This window comes from Carcharodon carcharias, chromosome 2, assembly GCF_017639515.1.
Source record: "Carcharodon carcharias isolate sCarCar2 chromosome 2, sCarCar2.pri, whole genome shotgun sequence".
NCBI classification, from domain to species: domain Eukaryota; kingdom Metazoa; phylum Chordata; class Chondrichthyes; order Lamniformes; family Lamnidae; genus Carcharodon; species Carcharodon carcharias.
Window position 1 is genome coordinate 73,096,598 of NC_054468.1, and position 27,348 is coordinate 73,123,945.

The 27,348-nt window shown below is 41.6% G+C and overlaps 1 protein-coding gene across 1 annotated transcript in view; it reads left to right on the forward strand.

Moving 5' to 3' along the window:
• The first annotated feature begins 201 nt into the window (after positions 1–201).
• cab39 (calcium binding protein 39) overlaps positions 202–27,348 on the forward strand; it is an 84,667-nt gene continuing 57,520 nt past the window's right edge. Inside the window, exon 1 of the mRNA XM_041181333.1 lies at positions 202–361. The gene's annotated coding sequence lies outside the window, so the exon portion shown is untranslated. The remainder of the gene's footprint in view (positions 362–27,348) is intronic.

Below are 27,348 nucleotides of genomic sequence, written 5' to 3' on the forward strand. Positions count from 1 at the left end.
TCTCTCTCTATCTTTCTCTCAGTTAGACACTCACTCTTTCTCATGCACTCATTTTTCTCTTTCTTGCACACTCCCACATTCTCTCTCTCTCTCTCTCACTCATTCATTCATTCATTCACAAACTCGGCTGTGGGGGAGGCTGACGCCATGATGTCATTACGTCGTACGTGTTGGCTGACGCACGGGTCCGCCCCGCCCGCCCGCCCCGTGTCAGGAGAAGGAAGCGGTGGAAAAGCAGCAGCCGGAGCGGCGAGGGCCGGACCGAACGGAGGGGGAGAGAGAGCCGGGTGAAACACCGCACCGCCGAGCAGGCCGCACGGCGAACGGGAGGGAGAGAGGCCGAGGCGAGGAGCCAGAGAACGTAAGTCACCGGCTGTGGGCGGCACCGCGAGCCGGGAGGAGGCCCCTCCCCTCCCCTCCCGCCTCGAGCCCCGACCCGCACTCACTGGGGCCCCAGGCTCAGTCCTGCGGCCTAGTCACCGGCCGCTTGGTAGGGGAGCTTGGAGCCAGCCTGGGGGAGGGACAGGGGAGTGTATCTGTGTGTGGAGGGGACCCTTCTCTCCCTCCCCGGGTAAGTTTGTGAGGGGCTGAAGCCGCCGTGTCGTTGATTTCATTGTTGATGTGCCGCTCTCTCCGAGTTGAAAGGCGGGAGAGAGGGTCTGGGCCGGGCGCTCCGGCCGGGCTGGGAGTAGGGTTGGTTGCTGCTCTGTCTGACTTTGCACCTGTCTCATTTTGGTTGCTTCATTGTCGCGCAAACTGCAGCGCGATCTGACATTCCTACACTGAGTAATACAGGGGGCCCCCCTTTACAACACAACCCAATAATAACCAGGCAGCTCAGTGCCACAAGACAGTCCAACAGAAGATTTAAAGTCACCTCGACATGACTGCAGCAAGTGTTATTTCTCTTTCCGTAAAACAATTAATTTAAAATCATATTGCCTGCACTCTGCAGGTGCTTCCAAACTGCTCGATGTGTTCAGATAGACTGCAGGGCTTCTTTTTCCTCTCGGGTTACGAGTGACCTCAAGAGTTGCTCTGTTTATGCTGTTTCACTTGCAGATGGAAAATTTAATATTGTCAAATTCAGAAGCGCCTGTTCAAGAAGTTGCGAAGTTTTGGTTAACAGGGAACTACAATTTCATACTCAGATTTTCGTGATTCTCAATTTTGGTTACACTTCATCTTTGCTTTTTTAGTACTACAGGATCTACGAAATAATAGATTTGCTTTGAGGAATATTTTCAAAATCCTATATATCATCTGAATTATTTCATTCCTGTACTCTTGCTGCATTTTCTATTCCAAACATCTACATCAACTGGGCTTTTTTTCATTTCAATGCTTTGATGTAAATGCCGGGCTGCACTGACTTTTATTAAAAGATTCAGTGAAGGGATGGCTTGTAACTGTGCTGAGTACTATTTGCTGAAATAGGACAAGCTCCTTCTGATTCTGCTAGATTTATGAAGATTAATATGCATGTCAGTGCTTTTAGCTGGAAGTTATCTTTGTAAATTGAATTAAGTATAAAGGATTCATTTAGATTTTTGGGGGAAAAATGTATTCTGTCAATTACTGCACTCTGGCTTGCATTTTTTGAATATGCAAGTAATTGAGTACTGGCAGAGATTAAGATGTCCACAATCTGCAGGAAGTTTTAAAGTTTGGGTTGAACTGGTGTCTTTAGAAAATTGTATTTCCAGCCATTTAGTCATGTATCTACTGACTTGGAGATTGTGCAAATTCAAACTGCACAAAGTTTTACCAAACTATTAATGTCATGTGCCAGTCGATATTATTTTGCATGTAGTGTGTGGGGGTAAATAGTGTTTTAAATTGTGATGTTTATATTGTAGATTTAAGATTTTCAAGAATGGTAAATGTTTGATTAGTGCTATACCTTTCTTTGAATTTGTATTGACAAGTGATTATCACAGAGTCAAACACAGTACCATTGTCGAGTTTTGTAACTCTACTGCCTGTGTGTGTGTAAGGGCTTATATTGTCCTTTGGGTTGTTGCAGGACATGAGGGCTGATGTTTCCAGTAGTACATTATCTTCCTCCCCTTTTCAGTACTGTGCAACAGGATATACATGGAACCTGTATAAGGTTTGTGCTGTTTTGTGTTTCGAGACTCTTGCAGATCAGCCCTTCTCCATTTTTGGGAAAGTTCTGAGTCCCCAGTTGAGGCTAATGGCTCAGTTGAGGGAAAATTTTGGGTGTAGACCGGTTTGCCACTTTGTGGTATGGTTTGAAAATGTTGTGTAGCTTATCAATGGACATACAAGTCAGCTTGATTAGCTATAGTTTCAAGCTGTTGAATTCAATTTCATTGTAGCAATAAGAAATGTTGATGGAATTGCTGACATGGATTAGTTTAACTGTAAGGTTGGATCTGTTGCTTCGTTATGGTATCTATTGGTATTTTTATCACACTTGTTCCTGAGAGGTTTGTTCTCTGGTTACTATAACCTAGAAATAAAACCATCCTCATGGCCTTGGGTTGAGACCATCTCCTGCATTTTTAAATATGAATTACGATGCTATCATTCACAAATCTCTGCAAATGGCATGATGACAGCAACGATTGCATGTTGGAAATTATGCACACTTGTGATCATAAATAATTATGATAACTCATTTCTTCAGCTTTTGGGTTGTAATGGATAATTTTCTGTATCTGAATTCTCTACCCATTTGTGTTTTTCTTAAATGTTACCTTCCTGTCTGCTGAAGGTTTAGCCTTATACTTAAATGGTGTAAGAGCTGTGCATTTGCTTTTCACTTAATGCTTCATTTATTTTCCAACATGTTTGATCCTTCAAATCCAACCTGAGAATGTCAGAGGCAATATCTATCCATCTGAGCTGCTTTATAATTTTAGAATCCAAAAGGAGTTTCTAGGGCCCCTGATGGCTCGATGGGTAAATGTGTAGATTGCTGGGGCACTGAGTACAGTAATGTGCTAGCTTTGATTTCTGATCTGTGCCTGGTTAGTTAATCTAATTCAGGACCTTAGTGCAGATGCTGCATTTCCTCTTAATATCTGTAATTCTGGAATGTTTAGAAATCAGTCATTGCTCTTATTCCTGACTCCTGGAAATTGCAAATGAGGAAGTATTGGGTAGGCCATTGCAGTAGTGTCCTATGTAGTTGGGTAGCCTGTCAAGACATTCCGTGCTTGTGTATGAAGAATAACCAAATGTGAGATACCAGAAAACTGCTGCTTCCTGTGGCATTGTACATGAACACAAGTCTGTCTCCTGGAAAGAAGAAAATTGGAAGGAAAAATATCGTCAAGATTTTTGTGTACACGTTTGCATTTTATTAACACCCAGTTTGATACTGGAAGGGATTCTGAAATTTTGTTGCCCTGACAGGAAAAGAGCATATTGTAATTACAGAATATGGGTAAATTTGTCACTAACATTAAAAAAACTGTTGTCCTTGTGGACTTTTTAAAATTAGTTAATGCAAAAGCAAAGCATAAAATTGGCGATGGCTTTAAGCTTAACCATGCAGAGTGTAGGCACCTGAACAATTTGCTGCATTATTTGGAACCTGGGTTTTTTTTTAAAGTTCACTATTTCCTGACTCTGTACTGTTCTAAAGTATTCATTATTTTTTAATATGCTATAGAAGCTAAATCATCAGAAATGCAAATCAAAGTCTAGTGATGGAGAGCGATAATTAGTGTTAATTGCAAGCTGGCTTGTTGCTTGTTTTTCAGTTTATGCTGTTAAGTAGCTCATGGCTGAGTGGAATTTTCCAACTGTTGAGGGTGGGGGACAAGAACTGCATTCTTCGGTTTCCAGAAGTTATGCAGCTGATTAATGGGAACAAATCCCACATTATAATAGTTAAATATGGAATGTAATTTACTCATCTACAGGTACTTTGTAATTGCAGTTTAAATTTTAACAGCAGAATAAATGAGTTGAAAGTTTTGATTTAATGCTAGGAACCTCAATCTCATAGAATAAGTTACAAACCTATAAAGATGACATAGAAACTGAGCTTTCTGGTCCATTTAGCAAAATTCTAGTGACCATTCCCTCTGGCAACTTAAATCCTCTAATGGAAAAATGTACAAAACAGCTATCACAAACAAGAACTGTGTCAATATTTTGAATCCAAGTTCGGAAAAGCTTGGGTGTATTTCAGTTGCTTACAGTGAATTCCAAGCCTGTCAGAATTTAGATTACGTTAACTTTGTTAAGAATTAACCTCGCAAAATCGCAGAGGAAGCATTATGTGGTCAGAATTGTCAAACTGATAAATATGGAAGTTTTTTTTTTTAACTTCCCACCTTTATAGCTTCTCTTTCTCCCTGAGCCCCAAGTAATGTTCACCTCTATCTGAGATGCAGTTCCATAAGCAAACCTTGCAGCACCGTATTCAAGTGTGAGCATAGTTTATAGTCATCTATGATTACTTGATTGAAATACCACATTTAGGAGAGACACGATGTACTTTGCAAACTGGCTTTCTCCTGTCCTCACTGAGCATCTACAGAACCTCACTTTATGCACAGCGGCAGAAGGCTTAGCTAACTCGCTGTCAATTGGAAATCAGACCTGTGAACTTTGAGTGCAATTCGGCGCTACTCAGCAAATAAACCCATCGAGTCATCACAAAGCACCATTTGAATTCTAATGAAGAGATCAATGAAAGGTTCCTTTTACTGTCTATTTTGAAGGCCATTGAGCCCACAACTTTATTTTTGTATAAGGTCAGTGTAAGTTCCTTCGAATGTGTACAATAGCATACTGGTTCCATTATTGGACTAATAATCCAAAGGGCTGGGCTAATGACATATGTTCAAATCCACCATGGCAGCTGGAGCACGTAAATTCAATTTAATAAAATAAAATCTGGAATAAAAATAAGCTTACACAGTTTCAGTAAGGCGACCATGAAACTACCAGTGTGTCATAAAATTCATCAGGCTCATTATTGTCCATGCCTGATCTGGCCTGGACCAGACCTACATTGTGGGTCTTTATCTGTGCTCGGAAATGGCCTCGCAAGCCACTCAGTTGCATTCGAGAAAGTGGTGATTGAAGCCAATTAGGGATGGGCAAAAAATGCTTGCCTTGCTGACAATGCGCATACACTGTGACTGCTTTTAAAAAGTCGCCTGGAGTTGCTGCAATTTTTATGATATGACTGAAAATGCATTGTAAAAAGATGAATGTGTACAAACTAAAATAGTAACTAAAATGAGCACTTACAGCACTCAAAGATAAAAGCAAAAAACTGTGGATGCTGGATATCCAAAATAAAAATAAAAACATCTGGAAAAACTCAGCAGGTCTTGCAGCATCTGCGGAGAGGAACACAGTTAACGTTTCAATTCTGTATGACTCTTCAGCAGAACTAAGTAAAATTTTTACTTACAATACCCAATGCTGGTTAAACAATTATTTCACCCTGATATCATAAAATTTGATTTGATTGACTGGCATTGTAACTTGTAAGTTTATTGGGGCACTTTTGAGATATGAACACAGATGAATGTTGTAAGTGACCAGGAAAGAGAAATTACATTTGTATAGCTCTTTATTATCCTTTAAGACATCTCAAAATACTTCACAGCCAATTGTGTCTGAAGTACAGTCACTTATTTTGGTAAATGTGGCACCTGATTGCACATAATAAGATCCTATTAAGAGCAAATATTATAGATAGTTTTTGGTAGGACCATGAGTGAACACTCCTTTTCGTAATTATAGTGAGCAAGGTGATTGAGCATCTGGATCCACCTACTTAGAAAAATCTGAAGTTATATCCAGTTGTTTCTTGGAGAAATTACGGGTTTTTGCTTCTACTGCTCTCTGTAGAAGTCCATTCCAATTATTGATTTTGCTCTCTGTAAAGAACTTCCTGATATCAGTTCTAAAATAACCTTCTGTTAATTTGAGCCTCTATTCCCACTGGAGTTAGGGAATTCTAGGATTTTGACTGGATGCCTGATGGCATGCATAATAAGTACCTAATTCAGGTAGTGTGTGACTTAGAATGTAGAAGTGAAGGTGTTCCCGTGAAATTGCTGCTCTCATAAATTCAGTGGCAGTGAAATGGATAATGTTGAGATTCCTCTTGTCTTAGTCCTTTGATAGGCTGACCTGTGTTGCTTTGTCATTGGAGGATTTGCGAATAGAACTAAACACTAATATTGAGTTCAACAATTTTAGATCATGAACTCCCTCCTCCATCCCCACCTCCTTTCTGATTTTCCCCCTCCTTTTTGTTTTTTCCAATAATTTATATAGATTTTTTTCCCACCTACTTCCATTATTTTTAAGTGCATTTCCATCCATTGTTTCATCTCTACCTTTTAGCCTATTTCGATCCCTTCCCCCCACCCCACCCCCACCAGGGCTATCTGTACCTTGCTCGTCCTACTTTCTACCCTTATTTAGCACATTCCTTTAGATAATATCACCACCTTCAACACCTCTTTGTCCTTTTGTCTGTGACATCTTTTGGTTATCTCCACCTATCACTGGCCCTCTATCCAGCTCTTCTTGTGCCCCCCCACCCCCCCCCAACAGCTTATATTTCACCTCTCTTCTATTTTTACTTAGTTCTGTTGAAGGGTCATTTGGACTCGAAATGTTAACTATGCTCCTCTCAGCAGATGCTGCCAAACCCGCTGAGTTTTTCCAGGTATTTTTATTTTTGTTTTGGATTTCCAGCATCCGCAGTTTTTTGCTTTTATACTAATAGAGGGGACATCATTGAGGAAGCAGCTGAAAATGAAATAAAAACAGAAAATGCTGGAAAAACTCAGATCTGGCAGCATCTGTGGAGAGAGAAACAGAGTTAATGTTTCGAGTCCGCATGACTTCTTCAAAGCTGACAATAGTTGGTTTCTGACAGTGATGACATGGAGTTGTGATGTTTGGCCTGGACAAACACAGATGTCATCTTACATGTCAAAAATGACTCTAATCTTTGAAGGATTTTTCCATTTACCCTCATGATCTCAGTTTTGCTAAGGCTCCTTGATGCTTCCTGGATATCGAATGCAGTTATTCTCCTCCCCTTGCATTTAACCTTTGTGTTCATGTCCATATCAAGGCTTTGGTGAGGATTGGAGCTTAGTGGCTGTGAAGAACCTAAACTGAATGTCACTGAGCAGTGTTATGGACAGGAGGGGTTTAATTTACAACAGCCCTGACTTCTCCTCTCGCTACTCACCTGTAAACAGATGTTTTTGATTTTGATTTCCATTATAAGTGGTGGCGTATTTTCCCCAACCCTTCAGTTTTTGGAGTGATCCTCTATTAATAACCCCACAGCAAACTCGAGATAGGGTAAAATCAAAGAGTTAGTTTATTTTACACACACTCAAAAACAGGGGAAGGGGGTTTGCCAAGTACCCTATGGAATATTTATACAATAAAAGAAGGCTAAGGGAAAGAGAGGTACAGGGCAAAGACCACAGACAAAATAAGAATTGTTTCATGTGAGTCCTGAATCAGAAGTTCATTCAGAGAGGTTAGCTGGCTGAAACTGATGCGGGTGATCCATTTTTCCAGTAGCGTTGACTTCCACAATGGATGAAGTATGTAGAGATGAATCCTTCAGGGAGGTTAGCTGGCTGAAACTGATTCAGGGTGATCCACTTTTCCAGTAGCGCTGACTTCCGTGATGGATAAGGCATGTAAAGATGAATCAGTCTTGCAGTAGGCACTGTCCCCAGTACAGAAGACAGTGTCAGTGAGGGCCAGGCAATTTAAACATGGACAGAGCTCTGTTTCTGCTACTGCCTTGTTGATGGAAGATGGCAGACTGCCTGGATTCATCTCCAAGACAATATTACAGGTTCTAGCAGCTTGGGGTTGGGACCATATGACATAATTCCCACTTTTTCCCCTTGGTTTGGATGAAAGATGTGTATTCCTGGCCTGGATTCTGGAGACGGTTAATGTTTCATCCATTAATAAGTTTCAGCGTCCCTTTGTCCTTGCAGATGTATTGTCTCCATTGGCCAGGGCTCTGCCTTCGAAATGTGAAGGGTCTTTATGCGTTTCCTTGGAATTTCATTTCTGCATATATTTTCCTTCATGCCTCCTTGGCATGACAGGTTATTGGTAAGTTGGTATTGTTTGATGACACAGGTGACAGTTTCTATCATTACTTTGATAGGGTGGCAGTTTTCTTGATTGTGTTTTGCTTTTTTGAATAGGATATTGGCAGACATAATTGCAGTGGTGTAGCCAGAGGAGGGGAACAGCTAACTCAGGTGATCAGCTTTATATCTGACACTGTCAGGACATGTCGCCTTTCCTGCGTTAACTGTACTTAACCGCGTTTAACATCATGTAGAGTGAACTGAATTGGCTGAACCTTAATATCAATGGTGGGGATAGCGAGAGGAGGCAGTGTAGAATTGCCCACATTAATTTTGTCTGAAACTGTTTGCAATAGTTTGTCTTATATCTTGCATTTGTGCTGACCTCTGCTATTGTTGAAGATGGTGATTCTCAAGGGTCCTTTTCATTGCTTAATTGCCCCCTGCTATTTTTCACTGGATGCGTACAGCTATGGAGTTTTGTGCTAATCTTTTGGTTGTAGGCCTGCTGCTTTGTAAACTTACTGGTGGTCGTCCTGTATGGTAGGTTAATGCGTCATTGTAAAGCATGTCTGGCACTGCTCCTAGAACGCTGTTCTACGTTTTCCATTGAATAAGGTTTGACATCATAGCTTGATAGGGATGATGGCTATTTCAATCCCAGAATATGGTGATATACGGTTTTGTTGTTACTTATGAGTCTTAGCAACTTGTGGATGCCTAGTTTTGGATTGCTTGACCTGTACCAGTTAGCATGGTGGTTGTACCATATTGCATGATGGAGGATATCTTCAATATGAAGACTTTATTTTCATGTGGAGTGTGCAGTGGTCACTTGTACCACTGCTGTTGTGAACACATGACTGTGCTAGGTTGTTGAAGATAAAATTAAATAGGTAATAGCCTCCTGTTGGTACTGTGGCAACCTGGCATTGGCTCTGTTTGGCAGCTGTGCGTTTCAGAACTCAGCTGGCTTAGTCGGTGGTGGCACCAATCATTCTTGGACTTTGAAGCCCCAATCTTGAGTACATTCTGTACCCTTGTTTACCTTGGTGGTTGATCCAAATAATTGAGAGAGGTATTTGTTTGATCTGAAATGTAGAACTTTGAAGCCTGGATGTTGAGGATTTGCAGAACAATACCCCCTTCACAGGTGGGCCTGCCAGTGGGAAAGGCCACAACTGTTGAAACTTGGGATGTTGATTGATATTTATGCCTCTTTAGTGACACTGTGTTTTCCAAACTTGGGGCAGCAGCCCTAAATGCTAATGAGAAGCTGCAGGCTGGTTGGGCTGAGATTAACCGATTAGCTGAGTTTGTTCAGATATGACGCTTGGCTAATTGGCAATAAGCCTGTCCAATGGTGGTTGTTTTGTAACTAAATGGTTTCACTACACGAGAGGAATGGAATCATGTGGATAAGGTATGGGTGACTAATTCCCTTTCCTGAAGCAAATTAGTGAAGCACTTTTTATACAATAATCTGAAAGCTTTTCATTGTTTCATGGCCCACAACTACTAGATTTATTGAATTCATCACTGTTTACAATGACAGCCTTGAAAGGTACTGACCAGAAAACAACTATAATTGCTATTTGTCAGTGCTACGCAACAATTCTTTCTGTATAATTGCCTTGTAAGCACATAACACAATCTAACTGTTGGAAAAGAGAATGTAATGAGCTAAAGGATATGTGTGGGAAAAATGTGTATTTACTCGTTCTACAATATTGGCAGAAAAACTTGGTTTGACATTGCCCCAGCATTTTAGATTTAGCCCTAAAGTTCCAGTATTTCAAATTTAGTTCTGTGCCCCCTTCTCCCTGCTGATTTAAATATTGCACTTTTTGTCATTTTGGTTAGTACAGTAAATATGAACAAGTGTTTATAATTGCACAAAGGTTAGCACAGCACTTACTTTCTACAATACTAACCTGTTACAGTAAGACCCAATTTAAAAGTAACCAGAACAGGATTGAAATACAACCGACGCGAGAACAATGAAGCAAACCAATTAGTGAATAATCAGATTTGCTTAAAACATAGGTCCCTTCCTGGAAACCAGTGGATTTTCCCAGCTTCTTGCCTGATTTATTTATTTATTTCATTGGCTGTAGGTGTTGCTATCAAGGTGTCCTCGAATTGTCCTCAAGAAGGTGGTGGTAAGCTATTGTCATTTTGAATCACTGCAGTCTGTGTGGTGCAGATACTCACACAATGCTATTAGGTAGGATTTTCCAGGATTTTGACCCATCAACAATGAAAGAATGGCACTATATTTCCAAATCAAGATATGTAATAAAAACAAAAAACTGCGGATGCTGGAAATCCAAAACAAAAACAGAATTACCTGGAAAAACTCAGCTGGTCTGGCAGCATCGGCGGAGAAGAAAAGAGTTGACTTTTCGAGTCCTTATGACCCTTCAGCAGAACTGGGTGAATCCAAGGAGAGGGGTGAAATATAAGCTGGTTTAAGGTGGTGGGGTGGGGGGTGGGGAGGGGGGTGTTGGGTGGTGTGGGAGGGTGGGGTGGTGTGGGGGGGTGGGGTGGTGTGGTTGTAGGAACAAGCAAGCAGTGATAGGAGCAGATAATCAAAAGATGTCACAGACAAAAGAACAAAAGAACACAGGTGTTGAAGTTGGTGATATTATCTAAACGAATGTGCTAATTAAGAATGGATGGTAGGGCACTCAAGGTATGGCTGTAGTGGGGGTGGGGGAGCATAAAAGATTTAAAAATAATGGAAATAGGTGGGAAAAGAAAAATCTATATAAATTATTGGAAAAAACAAAAGGAAGGGGGAAGAAACAGAAAGGGGGTGAGGTGGAGGAGGGAGCTCACAATCTAAAGTTGTTGAATTCATTATTCAGTCCGCAAGGCTGTAAAATGCCTAGTTGGAAGATGAGATGCTGCTCCTCCAGTTTGCGTTTGGCTTCACTGGAACAATGCAGCAAGCCAAGGATAGACGTGTGGGCAAGAGAGCAGGGTGGAGTGTTAAAATGACAAGCGACAGGGAGGTTTGGGTCATTCTTTCGGACAGACCGCAGGTGTTCTGCAAAGCGGTCACCCAGTTTACGTTTGGTCTCTCCAATGTAGAGGAGACTGCACTGGGAGCAACGAATACAGTAGACTAAGTTGGGGGAAATGCAAGTGAAATGCTGCTTCACTTGAAAGGAGTGTTTGGGCCCTTGGACGGTGAGGAGAGAGGAAGTGAAGGGGCAGGTGTTGCATCTTTTGCGTGGGCATGGGGAGGTGCCATAGGTGGGGGTTGAGGAGTAGGGGGTGATGGAGGAGTGGACCAGGGTGTCCCAGGGTGTACTCCTCAACCCCCACCAATGGCACCTCCCCATGCCCACGCAAAAGATGCAACACCTGCCCCTTCACTTCCTCTCTCCTCACCATCCAAGGGCCCAAACACTCCTTTCAAGTGAAGCAGCATTTCACTTGCATTTCCCCCAACTTAGTCTACTGCATTCGTTGCTCCCAATGCGGTCTCCTCTACGTTGGAGAGACCAAACGTAAACTGGGTGACCGCTTTGCAGAACACCTGCGGTCTGTCCGCAAGAATGACCCAAACCTCCCTGTCGCTTGTCATTTTAACACTCCACCCTGCTCTCTTGCCCACATGTCTGTCCTTGGCTTGCTGCATTGTTCCAGTGAAGCCCAACGCAAACTGGAGGAACAGCATCTCATCTTCCAACTAGGCACTTTACAGCCTTCCGGACTGAATATTGAATTCAACAACTTTAGATCGTGAGCTCCCTCCTCCATCCCCACCCCCTTTCTGTCTCTTTCCCCTTCCTTTTGTTTTTTCCAATAATTTATATAGCTTTTTCTTTTCCCACCTATTTCCATTATTTTGAAATCTTTTATGCCCCCCCCACCCCCACTAGAGCTATATCTTGAGTGCCCTACCATCCATTCTTAATTAGCACATTCGTTTAGATAATATCACTAACTTCAACACCTCTGTGTTCTTTTGTCTGTGACACCTTTTGATTATCTGCTCCTATCACTGCTTGCTTGTCTCTCGACACCACCCCCCTCCACTTCTCTTACCCCCCCCATCCCCCCCAACCAAAACCTTAAACCAGCTTAAGATATGTGCCCTTGCCTTTCTAGGTGATGGAGGTTGCGGGATGGCAAGTTTTGTTTTGAAACCTTGATGAGTTGTGGCAGTGCATCTTATAGATGATACCCACCCTTCCTTCAGTCACATTCTGCTGCTTGTGAAAAAAAGACAGGCAAGCACTTATATAGTGCCTTTTGTGACCTTGGGATATCCCAAAATGCTTTAGAGCCAATGAAGTACTTTTGAAGTGTAGTTATGTTGTGATGTAGAAAACACAGCAACCAATTTGTGCACAGCAATGTTATAAAGGTAAAATAATCAGTTTTTCTTAGTGAGGGTAATGAAGAGAATTAATGTTTCAGATGGTGATGCAATGCTGATTGAACAGCTTGCTTTGTCCAGGATGGTGTCAAGCTTCTTGACTTGTTGGAGTTATACTTCTCCAGGCAAATCGATAGCATCCATCACACTGCCTTGTGCCTTGTAGATGGTGAAAAGACTTTGGGGTTGAGACGGGTGAGTCACTTAGCACTGAATACCCAGCTTCTGATCTGTTCTTTTAGCCATAGTATTGATGTGGCTGACCCAGTTAAGTTGCTAGTTAATGGTGACCCCCCCCACACCTCCCTGCAGGAATTTTTTGGTTATTTCGACAATGCAATACCTTTGAATGTCAAAGAGACATGGTTAGATTCTCTCTTGTTGGCATGGTCATTGCCTGGCACTTGTATGCACTGAATATCATTTGCCACTCATCAGACCAAGCCTGGATGTTTTGCTGCGTGGGTGTTTGACTGCTTCATTGACTGAGGAATTACAAATGGGACTGAACACTGTACAATCATTAGTAAACATTCCTACTTTTGATTTTGTAATGGAAGGAAGATCGTTGATTGAAGTAGCCATAGATAGTTTGGCCTAGGACACTATCCTGAGGATCTCCTGAAGTGGTCTCCTTGAGCTGAGTTGATTGGCCTCCAATAACTGTCACTGTTTCTTTTGTGCAAGGTGTGATCCCAGGCAGCAGAGTTTCCCTCAAAACCTTGTCTGTACTAGTGCTACACTCTGCCCTTGAAATGAAGGAGCATTTGACTATCATTCTCACACCTGGAATTCAGCTTTTTTGACCAAGACTGTAATGAGCAATAGAGCCAAGTGGTGCTGGTAGAACCCAAACAGAGCATCACCAAGCAGGTTATTGGCGAGTTTGTGCTGCTTGATGGCACTGTCAACAACACCTCCTATCGTTTTTCTGATAGACAGTATGCCAATGCATTGGTAGTTGGCTAGATTAGATTTGTCCTGCTTTTTGTGGACAGGTCATACCTGGGCAATTTTTCACATTGTTGGGTAGATGTTAGTGTTATAGCTGTACTGGAATAGTTTGGCTAGAGGTGTGGCTATTTCTGGAGTGCCGGTCTTCAGCTGGGATGTTGTTGGGGCCCACAGCCTGTATTCAATGCATTCAACTGTTTTTATGTTGCATGAATTAAATCGAATTGGCTGAAGACTCACTTCTGGGACACCAGAGGCAGCCATGATGGATCATCTACTCAGCACTTTTGTATGTAAACTCTGACAATGGTCGTATGATCTGTGAAGATCTTTTTCCTGAGTGACTTTTTTTTTTTTGCTATTCCTCATTGGCTACTAACTACACAATCTGAATGTTGCCTAATTGCTATCAACCACTGTACTGAAAAAAACTGTGTGCTTGCCTCATCAGTTGCTTGTAACAGGCAGCGTGGTACTGCCACTCTTAAGGTATTTGAATACAAATTCATAAATTCATCAATACAGAAGCTGAAGAAAAGCTGTCACAATAAATTCTCAAACTTTTGTGTAGGTTTATAAGCAAATTTTTTCCTATAAGAGATATTTGTCACTCCACAGGTTACATTTTCTATTTACATGGAGAAAATAAATTAGGGGAAGGATGTTTTGAGAGGAAGTATTTTCAGCCAGTAGTTCCTTTTCTGCTTTGTGCCCTTCATGGTCTTGTGTTGAAAATGTACTCCTAATCATCAAGAGCAATCTTATATATTACACAGTTGGTGAAGTTGTGAAGGTGGAGCTGTTCTATTAAAAGTCCACAGTTAAACCAATAGGAAGCCATTTCGTTCTGAATGGGTCGGATAGCTGAGGGGCTATGCATTTTTGTTTCTCTCACTGTCTGTCTGATCTGTGAAGGGATTACAGTTCTGATCCACCTCTTTGAATGAAGAGGTTTGTCACGAAGAGATATTAATGTCTATAATGTTACTGGAAATTATTTTTTAAATTGGACTTGTAATAGTGTGTGTGCGTGTATGTGTCGGGGGTGGGGGGTGCATGTGTGTGTGTGTTGGGGGGGGGGCGTTTATGTGTGTGTATGGTGGGGGGGGGGGGGTGCGTGGGCGTGCACCAGGTTGGGGGGGTGGTTGTCAGTGGCCTAATTGGATTAAAAGCCAGCTAGCCTGGGTGCTTTGATGTATAGTAGTTTGAGATGTTAATTAGACAAACATAAAGAGTAGAAGGTAAAGTGTAAATTTGCATTTTGTTGAATAAACCATTCATAAGAATGAGTAAAACCTTGCACCTAGCTGGGAGACATCAACCAATGTGTTTATATTACTAATAAAATTGGTGGAATGAAATGATTGCTGTTAGGAGAGGTAAAATTAAAAACCTAGTAATACAATAAAAAATTTACATTCAACAGGGAAGCTAGGTATAAATAGAAAGGAGTTTGTGTGTGTAACAGAGGCATTTCAGATCTAACCAGCTTGTAAGCCTACAACCGTGTTTGCAAAGGAACCAAATTGCAAGGAACCATATTTTGGAGTCATAAGGTCAAATGTGCTTTGCCTGGTGTCTGTTTAAAGTCTGTGGGTTATTGTTATCTTAGTGAAGTGGAAGTGATTAATTTGGAGATTTATTTAAAAGTTATTATGGTAATAATTTGTAGACCTATGTATGTGTTTAATTTGTTAAATAAATGTTTAATTTAGTTTTATATAAATAACCCTCGAGGCTTGGTGGTTTTAATCCTGAATTCAGAGCTGCATCTACCAATTGAAAATGTAGGTTATTACAGTTGTTCAAGTTTCCCTCTGGGAAAATTCAGCCTTTACCAACTGCTGCGTCGTAACGCTAGGTGCTATTTATTTGTGAACTTAAGCAAAGAGAATTCACTGTGTGTGTGTAAAAAACACCTGAGTCCATCCTTTTCCATGCGCAATGTGCACATGCTTGCTACTCACTACAATGCTAGATATTTTTATCCTTTGTTTCAGATGCAGCTCGGAGATGGGTAGATGTATTCTTATGAATTGGCAGTGAGGATGTTCTGAAAACACAGAACAAGTACCTTCTATTTGTTGCTATGTGTAACCTAACAGAAGATTTCATTGTGACGGTGATGATCTAGGACCAGATAATTTGCTCTCTTGACCACATAGTGCAATATGTGGGGGCATTAAGGAGCAAAGATTGGAACAAAATACGAAGAGATAGTGTATACCATTTAATTTTTAACTGATTTATGAGGGTTACTATTGAAGTTATAGGTAAATATGTTGTCAACATCAGGAGGTTCAGTTCCAGGTGTTTTAGAAAAAAATGTTGGTCTGTTTATTGACTCAAAGCCGGAAAGTAGACATAGCAACAGAACTTTAAGGGATTAACGTGACAAACAGGAAACTGAGGAAAAACTCTGAACAGTTTGGAACACTTTTCTGGTTCTGTTTTGCCATAGAAGTAAATGTTTTTCCAAAAATGACAAAGTCTGCATTATTTCTGCAAGGGCACATTTCCTTGGCTGACGCAGAAGATTGAAGTTACATGTTTCATATTAAAACTATTTCAGTATTTCATAGTGGATCCCAAAGATTGATGTAGGTCCATGGCAAAGTTTACTCCAAGCTTCGAGCCTACGAATATAGTTGTTAGTAATTGTAGCCTAAGTTTGGACTGATTGAACATCCAAACTTCTGGTTCTGTTGTTTGGTTTCTGTTGAACCAAACTAATTTTAAAGTGATTATACAGCTCCTCATATGGAACTATATTGTCAAACTACTGCTGAGGTTTTTGGACTGATCATGGAACATAAGCGATTATGTTCAATGTAAAGGTGAATGGGACACTTATTGTTGATGCAAAATCCGGGCATTAAATTTCCCCCAAGCATATCCACATCACTGAAAAAAATAACATTTAAAGGTGATCTGGTATTTGTGCTTTATTTTTCCCCTCTATTTTTAAAGTTAATTCCTTCCCTGTTAGTTGTTTAGTTGAAAAGGATAATTTTTCAGGGCTCTGCAGAAAGAGTAGGGGAGTAGGACTAATTGGATAGTTCTTTCAAACAGCCAGCATGGACACAGGGATGAATGACCTCCTTCTGTGCTGTAAGATTCTATTCTATGTTACTCCTTTAAATAGGTTTTTGCTCTACATAAACCAAAGCTTGAATTTTATATGCACCTTCTCTAGAAATTAGTTGTTGTCCAAGGTTGAATATACAACCCTTATAACCCTAGTTTGCTTATGAGAATGAAATGAATGCTCTCATATCTTCCTATTGTTAAATGAAGAGTAATCACTGTCATATGATGTTGCTTAGAATATAATCTATGAATTAGATTTTACAAAAGTGAGAAGAGAAGCAGCAAAGAAAACTCATCAATTTCTACTATATCATCATTTACTTGCAAGAGAAGTGGACGGGGGTGGTGTGGTTGTAGGGACAAGCAAAAACTGAGGAGCAGATAACCACAAGATGTCACAGACAAAAGAACAAAAGAACACAGGTGTTGAAGTTGGTGATATTATCTAAACGAATGTGCTAATTAAGAATGGATGGTAGGGCACTCAAGGTACAGCTCTAGTGGGGGTGGGGGTGGCATAGAAGATTTCAAAATAATGGAAATAGGTGGGAAAAGAAAAAGCTATATAAATTATTGAATAAAACAAAAGGAAGGGGGAAGAAACAGAAAGGGGGTGGGGATGGAGGAGGGAGTTCAAGATCTAAAGTTGTTGAATTCAATATTCAGTCCGGAAGGCTGTAAAATGCCTAGTTGGAAGATGAGGTGCTGTTCCTCCAGTTTGCATTGGGCTTCACTGGAACAATGCAGCAAGCCAAGGACAGACATGTGGGCAAGAGAGCAGGGTGGAGTGTTAAAATGGCAAGTGACAGGGAGATTTGGGTCATTCTTGTGGACAGACCGCAGGTGTTCTGCAAAGCGGTCACTCAGTTTACGTTTGGTCTGTCCAATGTAGAGGAGACTGCATTGGGAGCAACGAATGCAGTAGACTAAGTTGGGGGAAATGCAAGTGAAATGCTGCTTCACTTGAAAGGAGTGTTTGGGCCCTTGGACAATGAGGAGAGAGGAAGTGAAGGGGCAGGTGTTGCATCTTTTGCGTGGGCATGGGGAGGTGCCATAGGTGGGGGTTGAGGAGTAGGGGGTGATGGAGGAGTGGACCAGGGTGTCCCGGAGGGAACGATTCCTACGGAATGCCGACGGGGGGGGTGGTGAAGGGAAGATGTGTTTGGTGGTGGCATCATGCTGGAGTTGGCGGAAATGGTGGAGGATGATCCTTTGAATGCAGAGGCTGGTGGGGTGATAAGTGAGGACAAGGGGGACCCTATCATGTTTCTGGGAGGGAGGAGAAGGCGTGAGGGCGGATGCGTGGGAGATGGGCCACACACGGTTGAGGGCCCTCTCAACCACCGTGGGTGGAAAACCTCGGTTAAGGGAGAAGGAGGACATGTCTGAGGGACTGTTTTTGAAGGTAGCATCATCAGAACAGATGCGACGGAGGCGAAGGAACTGAGAGAATGGGATGGAGTCCTTACAGGAAGCGGGGTGTGAGGAACTGTAGTCGAGGTAGCTGTGGGAGTTGGTAGGCTTGTATTGGATATTGGTGGACAGTCTATCACCAGAGATTGAGACAGAGGTCAAGGAAGGGAAGGGAAGTGTCAGAGATGGACCACGTGAAAATGATGGAGGGTGGAAGCAAAATTAATAAATTTTTCCAGGTCCCGACGAGAGCATGAAGCAGCACCGCAGTAATCATCGATGTACCAGAGAAAGAGTTGTGGAATGGGGCCAGAGCAGGGCTGGAACAAGGAATGTTCCACATACCTCATAAAGAGACAGGCATAGCTGGGGCCCATGCGGGTACCTATAGCTACACCTTTTATTTGGAGGAACTGAGAGGAGTTGAAGGAGAAATTGTTCAGTGTGAGAACAAGTTCAGCCAGACAGAGGAGAGTAGTGGTGGATGGGGATTGTTCGGGCCTCTGTTCGAGGAAGAAGCTAAGGGCCCTCAGACCATCCCGGTGGGGGATGGAGGTGTAGAGGGATTGGACGTCCATGGTGAAGAGGAGGCGGTTGGGGCCAGGGAACTGGAAATTGTTGATGTGACGTAAGGTGTCAGAGGAATCACGGATGTAGGTGGGAAGGGACTGGACAAGGGGAGAGAGAAGGGAGTCAAGGGAATCAACCTCTTCTGCTTGAGATACTCTAGGGCATTGCTGTCAAGTGAGAACCAGTTTCTTAAGCTGAGGTCTCGCAGGGATTCAAGATTGCCACTTGTTAATCAAAAGGTGAAGTGCCAACTGTCTGCCTTTCTTGTGTAACAAAAGCACCTGCCATCTAGCTTTCTGTTGCCTCTGATTTTTCATGCTGCTTACTTGACATCCGGTACTGGAAGAGCAGAAATTTCCAACTAAATATTGAAAAGGTCGAAGTCATTGTTTTTGGTCCTTGCTACAAACTCTATTCCCTGGCCACCAACTCCATCTCTCTCCCTACTGCTTGAGACTGAAACAGACTGTTTGTAAACTTGGTGTTGTATTTCTAACCAGGTATCCACTCCATCACTATGACTGTCTATTCAAACCTCTTAATGTCACCCATCTCTGCACCTACCTCAGCTCATCCACTCAAACCCTGTCAGTTACTCTGTTCTAAATTTGATTATTCCGATGGTCTCCTGGATGACTTCCCACGCTATCTAAACTTGAGTTCATCGAAAACTCTGCTGGCCGTATCCAATCTCTTAACAAGTCCTGTTCATTCATTAACCCAATGCGTACTGACCAGTGGCTCCAGGTTCAGCAACAGTTCAATTTTAAAATTCTTATGCATGTTTTCAGATCCCTGTGTGGCATTGCCTCTCCCTATCTCTGGCTTAATCCAGCTCTACAACCATCTGAAAACTTGGCAATCCTCCAGTTTTGGTTTCTTGAACATCCTTGATTTTAATCGCTGCACCATTGGTGGTGTTGCCTTCTGCTACCAAGATCCTAAACTCAAATTCCTTCCTTTAACCTTTTCACCTCTTTACCTCGCTTTCCTCCACTAAAATCTCCTTAAAAGCTACCTGTTTGATCAAACTTTTGGTCATATGCCCTAAAAGCCCCTTATGTGGCTCAGTGTCATATTTTGTTTGATAACACTTCTGTGAAGTATCATGGGACATTTTAGCACTTTAGAGTTACAGCTGACACAGTTGGAAGGCATGAACTCAGGCAGGTACACTACCCGTAGAGGTACTTGCATTGCACCACCCACCTTTCCACTGTGGACTTGATCTGCAGCTCAATGGAAATCTCTCTTTGCTGTTTGTTGTAAGTGACCTATGTGAAATGAATTAGGCCAGTCTCTGCCTGTTGCTTGCCGGCCACGTGTTTGCAGTTCACTGCTGCTCCTAATTTCGCACTAAATTTGGAATCTGAGGGACCGGAGGATGACCATATAGGAGATTCCATGTTTTTGTAGCTTAGTGTATTCTGATTGGAGTCAAAGATATTGTTGGGGCAGTATCGAGGGAACTTTATTGTAATGGGATTGGAGTACAAGAATAAACAAGTCTTGCTAGAGTTGTACAAGGTTTTGATGGGAGCACATCTGGAGCACTGTGTGCAGTTTTGGTCTCCATGTTTAAGAAAAGATATACTTGCATTGGAGGCAGCACAGCGAAGGTTGGCCAAATTGGCCCCTGGGATGAGGGTGTTGTCCTATAATGAGAGGCTGAGAAAATTGGGTCTATTTTCTCTGGAGTTTAGAAGAATGTGAGGAAATTTCATTAAAATGTATAAGATCCTGAAGGAGCTGGACAGAGTAGATGCTGAGAGATTGTTTCCACTAGTCGGGGAATCTAAAATCCGGGAGTACAGCCTCGGAATAGGGGGCCAATCATTTAGGTCTGAGATGAGGGGTAATTACTTCGCTCAGTGTTGTGAATCTTTGGAATTCACTTTCCCAGAGGATTGTGGATGCTGCATCATTGAATACATTTAAGGCTAGGATAGACAGACAGATTTTTGGTGTCTCAGGAAATCCAGGGGTATGAGAATCGAGCAGAGAAGTGGAGTTGAAGCCCAAGGTCAGCCATTGTATTATTGAATGGTGGAGCAGGCTCGACGGGCCTGATATTTCTTGTGTTCATTCTACACCTAACTCTGCTGTTCTTAACCTGCTAGCACTTGATGAGGGCATTGAGGTTCATTTCCCAAAATTGCTTTTTACCTTCCACTTCCTCGCTGCAGGATTTTAACATAAGGGTTACTGTAACTGAGGTCCATTTGTGAAACTTGGGGTTGTGTGCTTATTTACTGTTCCGTGCTAGGTTGTGGTGAATTCAATTTCCATACGCTGAAGATTCTTCAGGCATTGATAGAGTCAGAGAGGTCTACAGCACAGAACAAGGCCCTTCGGCCCATCGAGTCAGCGCCAGTCAAACAAGTACCTAACTATTCTAATCCCATTTTCCAGCACTAGGCCCATAGCCTTATATGCCATGGTATCGCAAGTGCACACCCAAATACTTCTTAAGTGTTATGAGGGTTTCTGCCTCTTCCACCCTTTTCTGGCAGTGAGTTCCAGATTCTCACCACCCTCTGGGTGAAAAAATTCTTCCTCACATCCCCTCTAAAACTTGTGCCCCTTACCTTAAATGTATGCCCTCTGGTTATTGATTCCTCTACCAAGGGGAAAAGTTCCTTCCTGTCTACAATGTCTATGCCCCTCATAATTTTATACACCTCAGTCATGTCCCCCCCCTTAATCTCCTCTGCTCCAGGGAAAATAACTCCAGTCTATCCAATCTCTCCTCATAACTAAAACTCTCCAGCCCAGGGAACATCCTGGTAAATCTCCTCTGCACTCTCTCGGGTACAATCACATCCTTCCTATGATGTGGATTCCAGAACTGTACTCGATACTCTTAACTGTGGCCGTACCAGCATTTTATATAGTTCCAGCATAACCCCCTGCTCTTATATTCTGCGCCTCGGCTAATAAAAGCAAGTATCCTATTTGCCTTCTTAACCATCCTACTTACCTGTCCCGCTACCTTAAGAGACCGGTGGACATGCACACCAAGGTTCCTCTGATCCTCAGTACTTCCCAGGGTCCTAATATTTATCGTGTATTCCAATGCCTTGTTTGTCCTGCCCAAATGCACCACCTCACACTTATATGGATTAAATTCCATGTGCCACTGATCAGCCCATCTGCCTATATCCTCCTGTAATCTAAGAATATCCTCCTCTCTTTTTACCACCCCACCAATTTTCGTGTCATCCACAAACTTACTGCTCAGCCCTCCTACATTCAAATCTAAATCGTTTATATATATCACAAACAGCAAGGGACCCAACACCGATCCCTGTGGAACCCCACTGGACACAGACATCCAGTCACAAAAACACCTCTCAGCCATCACCTTCTGCTTCCTGCCACTCAGCCGATTCTAGATCTAATTTGCCAAATGCCTTGGATCCCATGGGCTCTTACCTTCGTTATCAGTCTCCCATGCGGGACCTTATCAAAAGCTTTGCTGAAGTTCAAGTGGACTACGTCAAATGCATTGCCCTCATCTACACACCTGGTCATCTCTTCGAAAAATTCAATCAAATTGGTCAGACATGACCTCCTTTTAACAAAACCATGCTGATTGTCTTTGATTAATCCCTGCTTCTCCAAGTGTAGATTAATTCTGTCCCTCAGAGTTGCTTCCAATAGTTTCCCCACCACTGAAGTTAGACTGACTGGCCTGTAGTTTCCTGGTTTATCCTCTCCTCCCTTCTTAAATAATGGTATCATATTGGCTGTCCTCTAGTCCTCTGGCACTTCTCCTGTGGCCAAAGAGGTATTGAAAATTATTGCCAGTTCCTCTGCTATCTCCTCCCTTGCCTCACGCAACAGGCTGGGATACATTTCATCTGGGCCTGGAGATTTGTCTACTTTTAAGCCTGCCAGACCACTTAGAACCTCCTCCTTTTCTATGCTAATTTCTTTAATTATATCACAGTCCTTCTGCCTGATTTCCATACTATGTTGTCCCTCTCACTTGTGAACACTGACACAAAGTATATATTATTTAGAACCCTACTTACATCTTCCGGCTCCACACACACATTACCACTATGGCCCTTAAGGGGCCCTACTCCTTCCCTAGTGGAGGCCTGTGGTGCAATGCTAAATTTAATATTGTCTAGCATTACAACATTTAAATGAATGGTATTTTTCTCAGGACGTCGGAAAATGTAATTTGAGGTATTGCAATTTTTATCTTGGTTAAAAAGTTAATTCTAATATTTTGCCATACTTATGCCTTGATGTCTTAAATAAATGCCTTGTGATTTACTCAGTTGTCTCTGCTGCTCTTAAGGCTCTTTTTGTTGATTAGCTATGGGAAGTGTCTTGTGATTTGATTGGGATTTACTTAATCTTGAGCTACGAAAGTGTGTATTTGCAGACAGTTTGCTAAATGATGAGTTTCTCCTGTTGGCTGTATTATCAAATGAAATTACAAAGCTGTGGATGGGTACTGCACTCCAGATAATTTACAGCAGAGCAACTCGAGGGGCATATTCACACTGATGACTAAATTTCTCTATTTGCCCAGATGTATAAATATGTTGACAGAGGACTTCTGTGATGTTCCAAAGTGTTTGCGTAATCAAACAAAAATGACCACCGAGCAAAAGAGGAGATATTAGGAAGAGTGGCTGAAAAACATGGTTTTAAATTGGTTGAGGGAGTGGTGTAGAAACTATTATGGAGAGAATTACAGAACCTAGGGCCTAGATAGCTGAAGGCACAGCTGTCAGTGACTGTAGGACAAAGGGAAGTGGATTGCAGAAGAGCTCGGTTTTGTAGGGTTGGAGATTTTAGAGATGGGGTTGAACCACAAAAGAATGTAAATATGGGGTTGGGGATTGTATTTTGGAGGCTTTGGGGGAGTGGATCTGCAGGGACAGAGTGAAAGATGAGATGCACAATGCGGGAAGTTTGGGTGAGTAGGAGTTTACAGAAATTGGAGAATGGGTAGGAAATGATTGGAATAATCGCATTTGAAGTTGACAGAGACATGGGGATGAAGATCTCAGCATCAGCTAAATATGGCTGTTATTATGAAAGTGGAATTAGACGGTCTTTGCAATGAAAAGTATGTGGAATTGAAAGCTCAGCTCTAGATCAGTTAAGACATTGAAGTTGCAAATAGTTTTGTTTAGTCAGAAACAGTAGCCAGGGAAAGGGATGGAATCTGTGGCAACAGCACAAATTTTGTATTGAGGCCAAAAACAATGATCGCAGTCTTCATAATGTTTAGTTGAGGGACTGTGCGATGCATCCAGGACTGGATATCAGACGAGCAGCCTGACACACAGACAATGGAGTGGTCAAGAGAATTGGTGGAGCGGTATAGCTGGATATTGAATATGCAGAATTTGATGTTTTTTTTGGATGTTATTACTAAGAGCCGCTGCAGATGAAGAATAGGGGAAGGATTGATACTTTGAGGATATCAGAGGTCATGGGGCAGGCTGGTTAGAGGCACTGTTGTTAGAGATGTTGTGGCTATTAAGCAAGAGTGGAACCAAGCCATATTTTGGAAGGCAGCAAAACATTTAAGGATGGGCAATAATTTGCGAGGTAGAATGGTCAGAATAAATTTTAGAGATTTTTTTTTAAAGGAAGGAACCTGAGAAGAACCATTAATAATGTCAACTAACATGGGGCCTAGGAAGGGAAGGTGGATGGACAACAGATGTGGTATTGCTCTAGGAGATGTCTGATTTAAAAACCCATTCTCAGTTTTGTGTGCACCCTGTAGACTGGAAATGAGGAGGTCTCAGCATTATAAAACGTAGCAGAATTCTTGTATGATCTTGTGCTTTTATGTTCCTGATGGGGCAGGATGTGAGGAAAAAATGCTATGATCTAAGCTCGAGGATACAGGGTGTTAGTCGTTGGGTGTAGAAATCTAGTATCCAAAGTTCAGATCAATTGATATGTACCATTACTTAAAAGGGAATACTGCTTTACGTTGGATGATTTTCATATCCCTGTGACTGAGATTGCAAATAATTTGGGACAAGAAGAGTGGTTTTGTATTGGAGACCTGAGTCTAAAGGGAATTGGTTTATGCCAAATTCATTTCATTACAAACGCTTAGTAGTCTATCTTTTTTTAAAGTTTCATTATTGTGCTGTACACTTAATTCCTTTTGGTCCCCAACAAATCTGTTTTCTCATGCTTAAATTTTGTTCCATGTGCACTATTTAAGACCTGAGCATTGAGGTTTTCGTGGGAAATAAATGAGTTTGAAAACTGTAATATAATTTGGGGAGGGCAAGAAGAATGAAAGCACAGGACAAATGACTCAGCTTGCTGTCAGAGAAAGATTGAGGAAAATGAATCCTAGCAAAGAAAACACTTGGTGCACACAACAGGGATATGAGGGGCCTTCAGTTCTGATAGTTACATTTCGTGTAATTATCATAGTTAATGTATTAAACTATTGTATAAAACAACCCACTTCTACCCAGTGAAGCTGGTAGTCCTCCTGTGCAGAGGACCTGGAATAGCTTGATGTACTAATCCCTTGAGCCATCCCAATCATGTAGCACTCAGTGTAACTTGCATTCAGTGTGCAAACCTGTGTATGATGATTTTAAGTAACTGTTTTTGGGAGTACTGCAGCTGTCATTTAATCATTAAATCCTAACATTTTTAGCTTTCAAACAGCCTAGAAGCTTTGTTAATCCATAGTTTCAAATGAAAATACATTTAGCAGGAGCTGGAAGTTGTTGACTAAATGTTTCAAAAATACTGTTGAAAAATAATTTTCATTTTATTGGGATCTTCATTGCTTCTGTCAGGGCTCAGCAATTTTTGCTAAAACCAGCTTTGTTAAACTTGTATTTAGTAGATTCATTTATATGTTTCCATCAGAATAACTTAGCACATAGATCAGCCCATTTTTGTATTCATGCTTGACTAGTTCTGCAGCAAGAAAATGCTGGAAACCCAGCAAAGGATGGTTGTTTCCCACAATATGGAGGGAATATTGACCAACATTTAATTCTAGCCACAGTTACATATACCCTTTGCTAGTTAAAGCGGTCACAGTGAAGCTAGGAATGCTGCCTGGGAGGAGGATTTAAGTCTTTTTTTAAAAGAAAAAGGATGAATGACTAAGTATCAGGCAAAAATTTTTGGTTGTTAGTAGCCCCCTTCCAAGCACCTTTGATGCTGAAATATTGACTAACCTTTACATTTTTATAAGATTGTGTGAAGTTAAAGATATTAGTCTTGACATTATGTTCTTCAAACTAAAGGTTAGAGCAACACTTGCTGCTGGATGACTGCATAAAACGGGCATTAATTTTATGCTAACATCATGCTGATTTTTGCTTAGTTTGGACAAAAAGTAATTGGGTCTTGAAACAAGTGAAATAACATTTGCATTCTTAACCGTCGCATGACTTTGGTACAATTAACTGAAGTTTTATGAATCATTTTGTCGATTGCTGGGGTTTTGTAAGTTCTCTTCATATTCAGAATTACAATTCCATTTTTTTCACAATTGTAATATTGAAACTTTCTCACTCACTAGATTTAATTAAAGTAGTAGATTGATGCAGAGGCAGGAAGCATAACTATTCAAAGGCCAATGTAGTCTGATATGCATACATAATTATAACTTAGAGTAAAGTTTTTCAATATATTTATTTATTTAGTCCCTTAACTACAGGTTCCATCATGGTCAAAGCTCTTTGTTTACATTCAAGTTGGACAACCTTTGTATGTGAAAGTTTTGCACAGGGAAGCTCAGATTGAGTGTGCTGGGTAGTGAGTGTAAATAAGGTGATCTCTGTATTTTGTTTTGTACAGTTTTGAAATGGTAATTATTTTCCCTTGCCTAATGTTAAAATAGAGGGTGAATTGTCATCTCCTACTATGCCCAAGCATTTTATTTTATCTTGAGAATGTGTACACCTACCTTGCTTACATATCTACCTTTAGATTTCACTGCCTCTAGACCTAACTGCTGCAATTTTCCTTGGTTGTTTAAAATTTATTCTTCCACAAACTTGCAATTTTCTCAAATTACCCCACATTAAGTTTCCCAAATTTCCCTCCACTGTTTATTGTCTCTTTTCTCTAATAGCCAATAACTTTGGATACTTTGTTAAAAAAATTATGCAAATATAAGTTGTTGTAAACCATCAGTTTATTACAGGAGAAAGGAAGAATTGTATTTACATAGCACTTTTTAGAACCCTATGCCGTTCGAAAGTGCTTTACAGCCAATTAAGTAGTTTTGAAATGTAGTCACTGTTACGTGTAGGAGACACTTTGTATAGTTAGTTAATTGGCTGAATATTGTATCTGATATGACCAGACATGCTTTTGGTTTTCTGGTAAGATTTTAGTTTCTGTGATTTCATTTGGCAGAATGCCTCATCGCCAGAACTTTCCAACAAGCACCAAGATGTAGCTTGGCTGGTGGTGAGAACGGCCCTCCCCGTCAGATCGTTCCTACACGCCAGGAGTCTCACCCCCTTGGTACGTTGCCCTTGAGGTGGCTGTGGTGGGGAAGATACCGTTGTTCACCTCCTTGTGGATTGTGCCTTTGCAAAGAAAGTCTGGAGAGAGATGCAGTGGTTTCTGTCGAGGTTCATCCCAAGCAGTTCTGTGACACAGGACTCTGTGCTCTACAGGCTGTTCCCAGGGACACGCACCGAGACAAACATCAACTGCAGCTGGAGGATCATCAACTCGGTAAAAGACGCTCTTTGGTCTGCCCGTAACTTGTTGGTCTTCCAGCGCAAAGAGTTGTCCCCGAACGAGTGTTACAGACTGGCACATTCCATGGTCCAGGACTATGTACTGAGGGACGCACTAAAG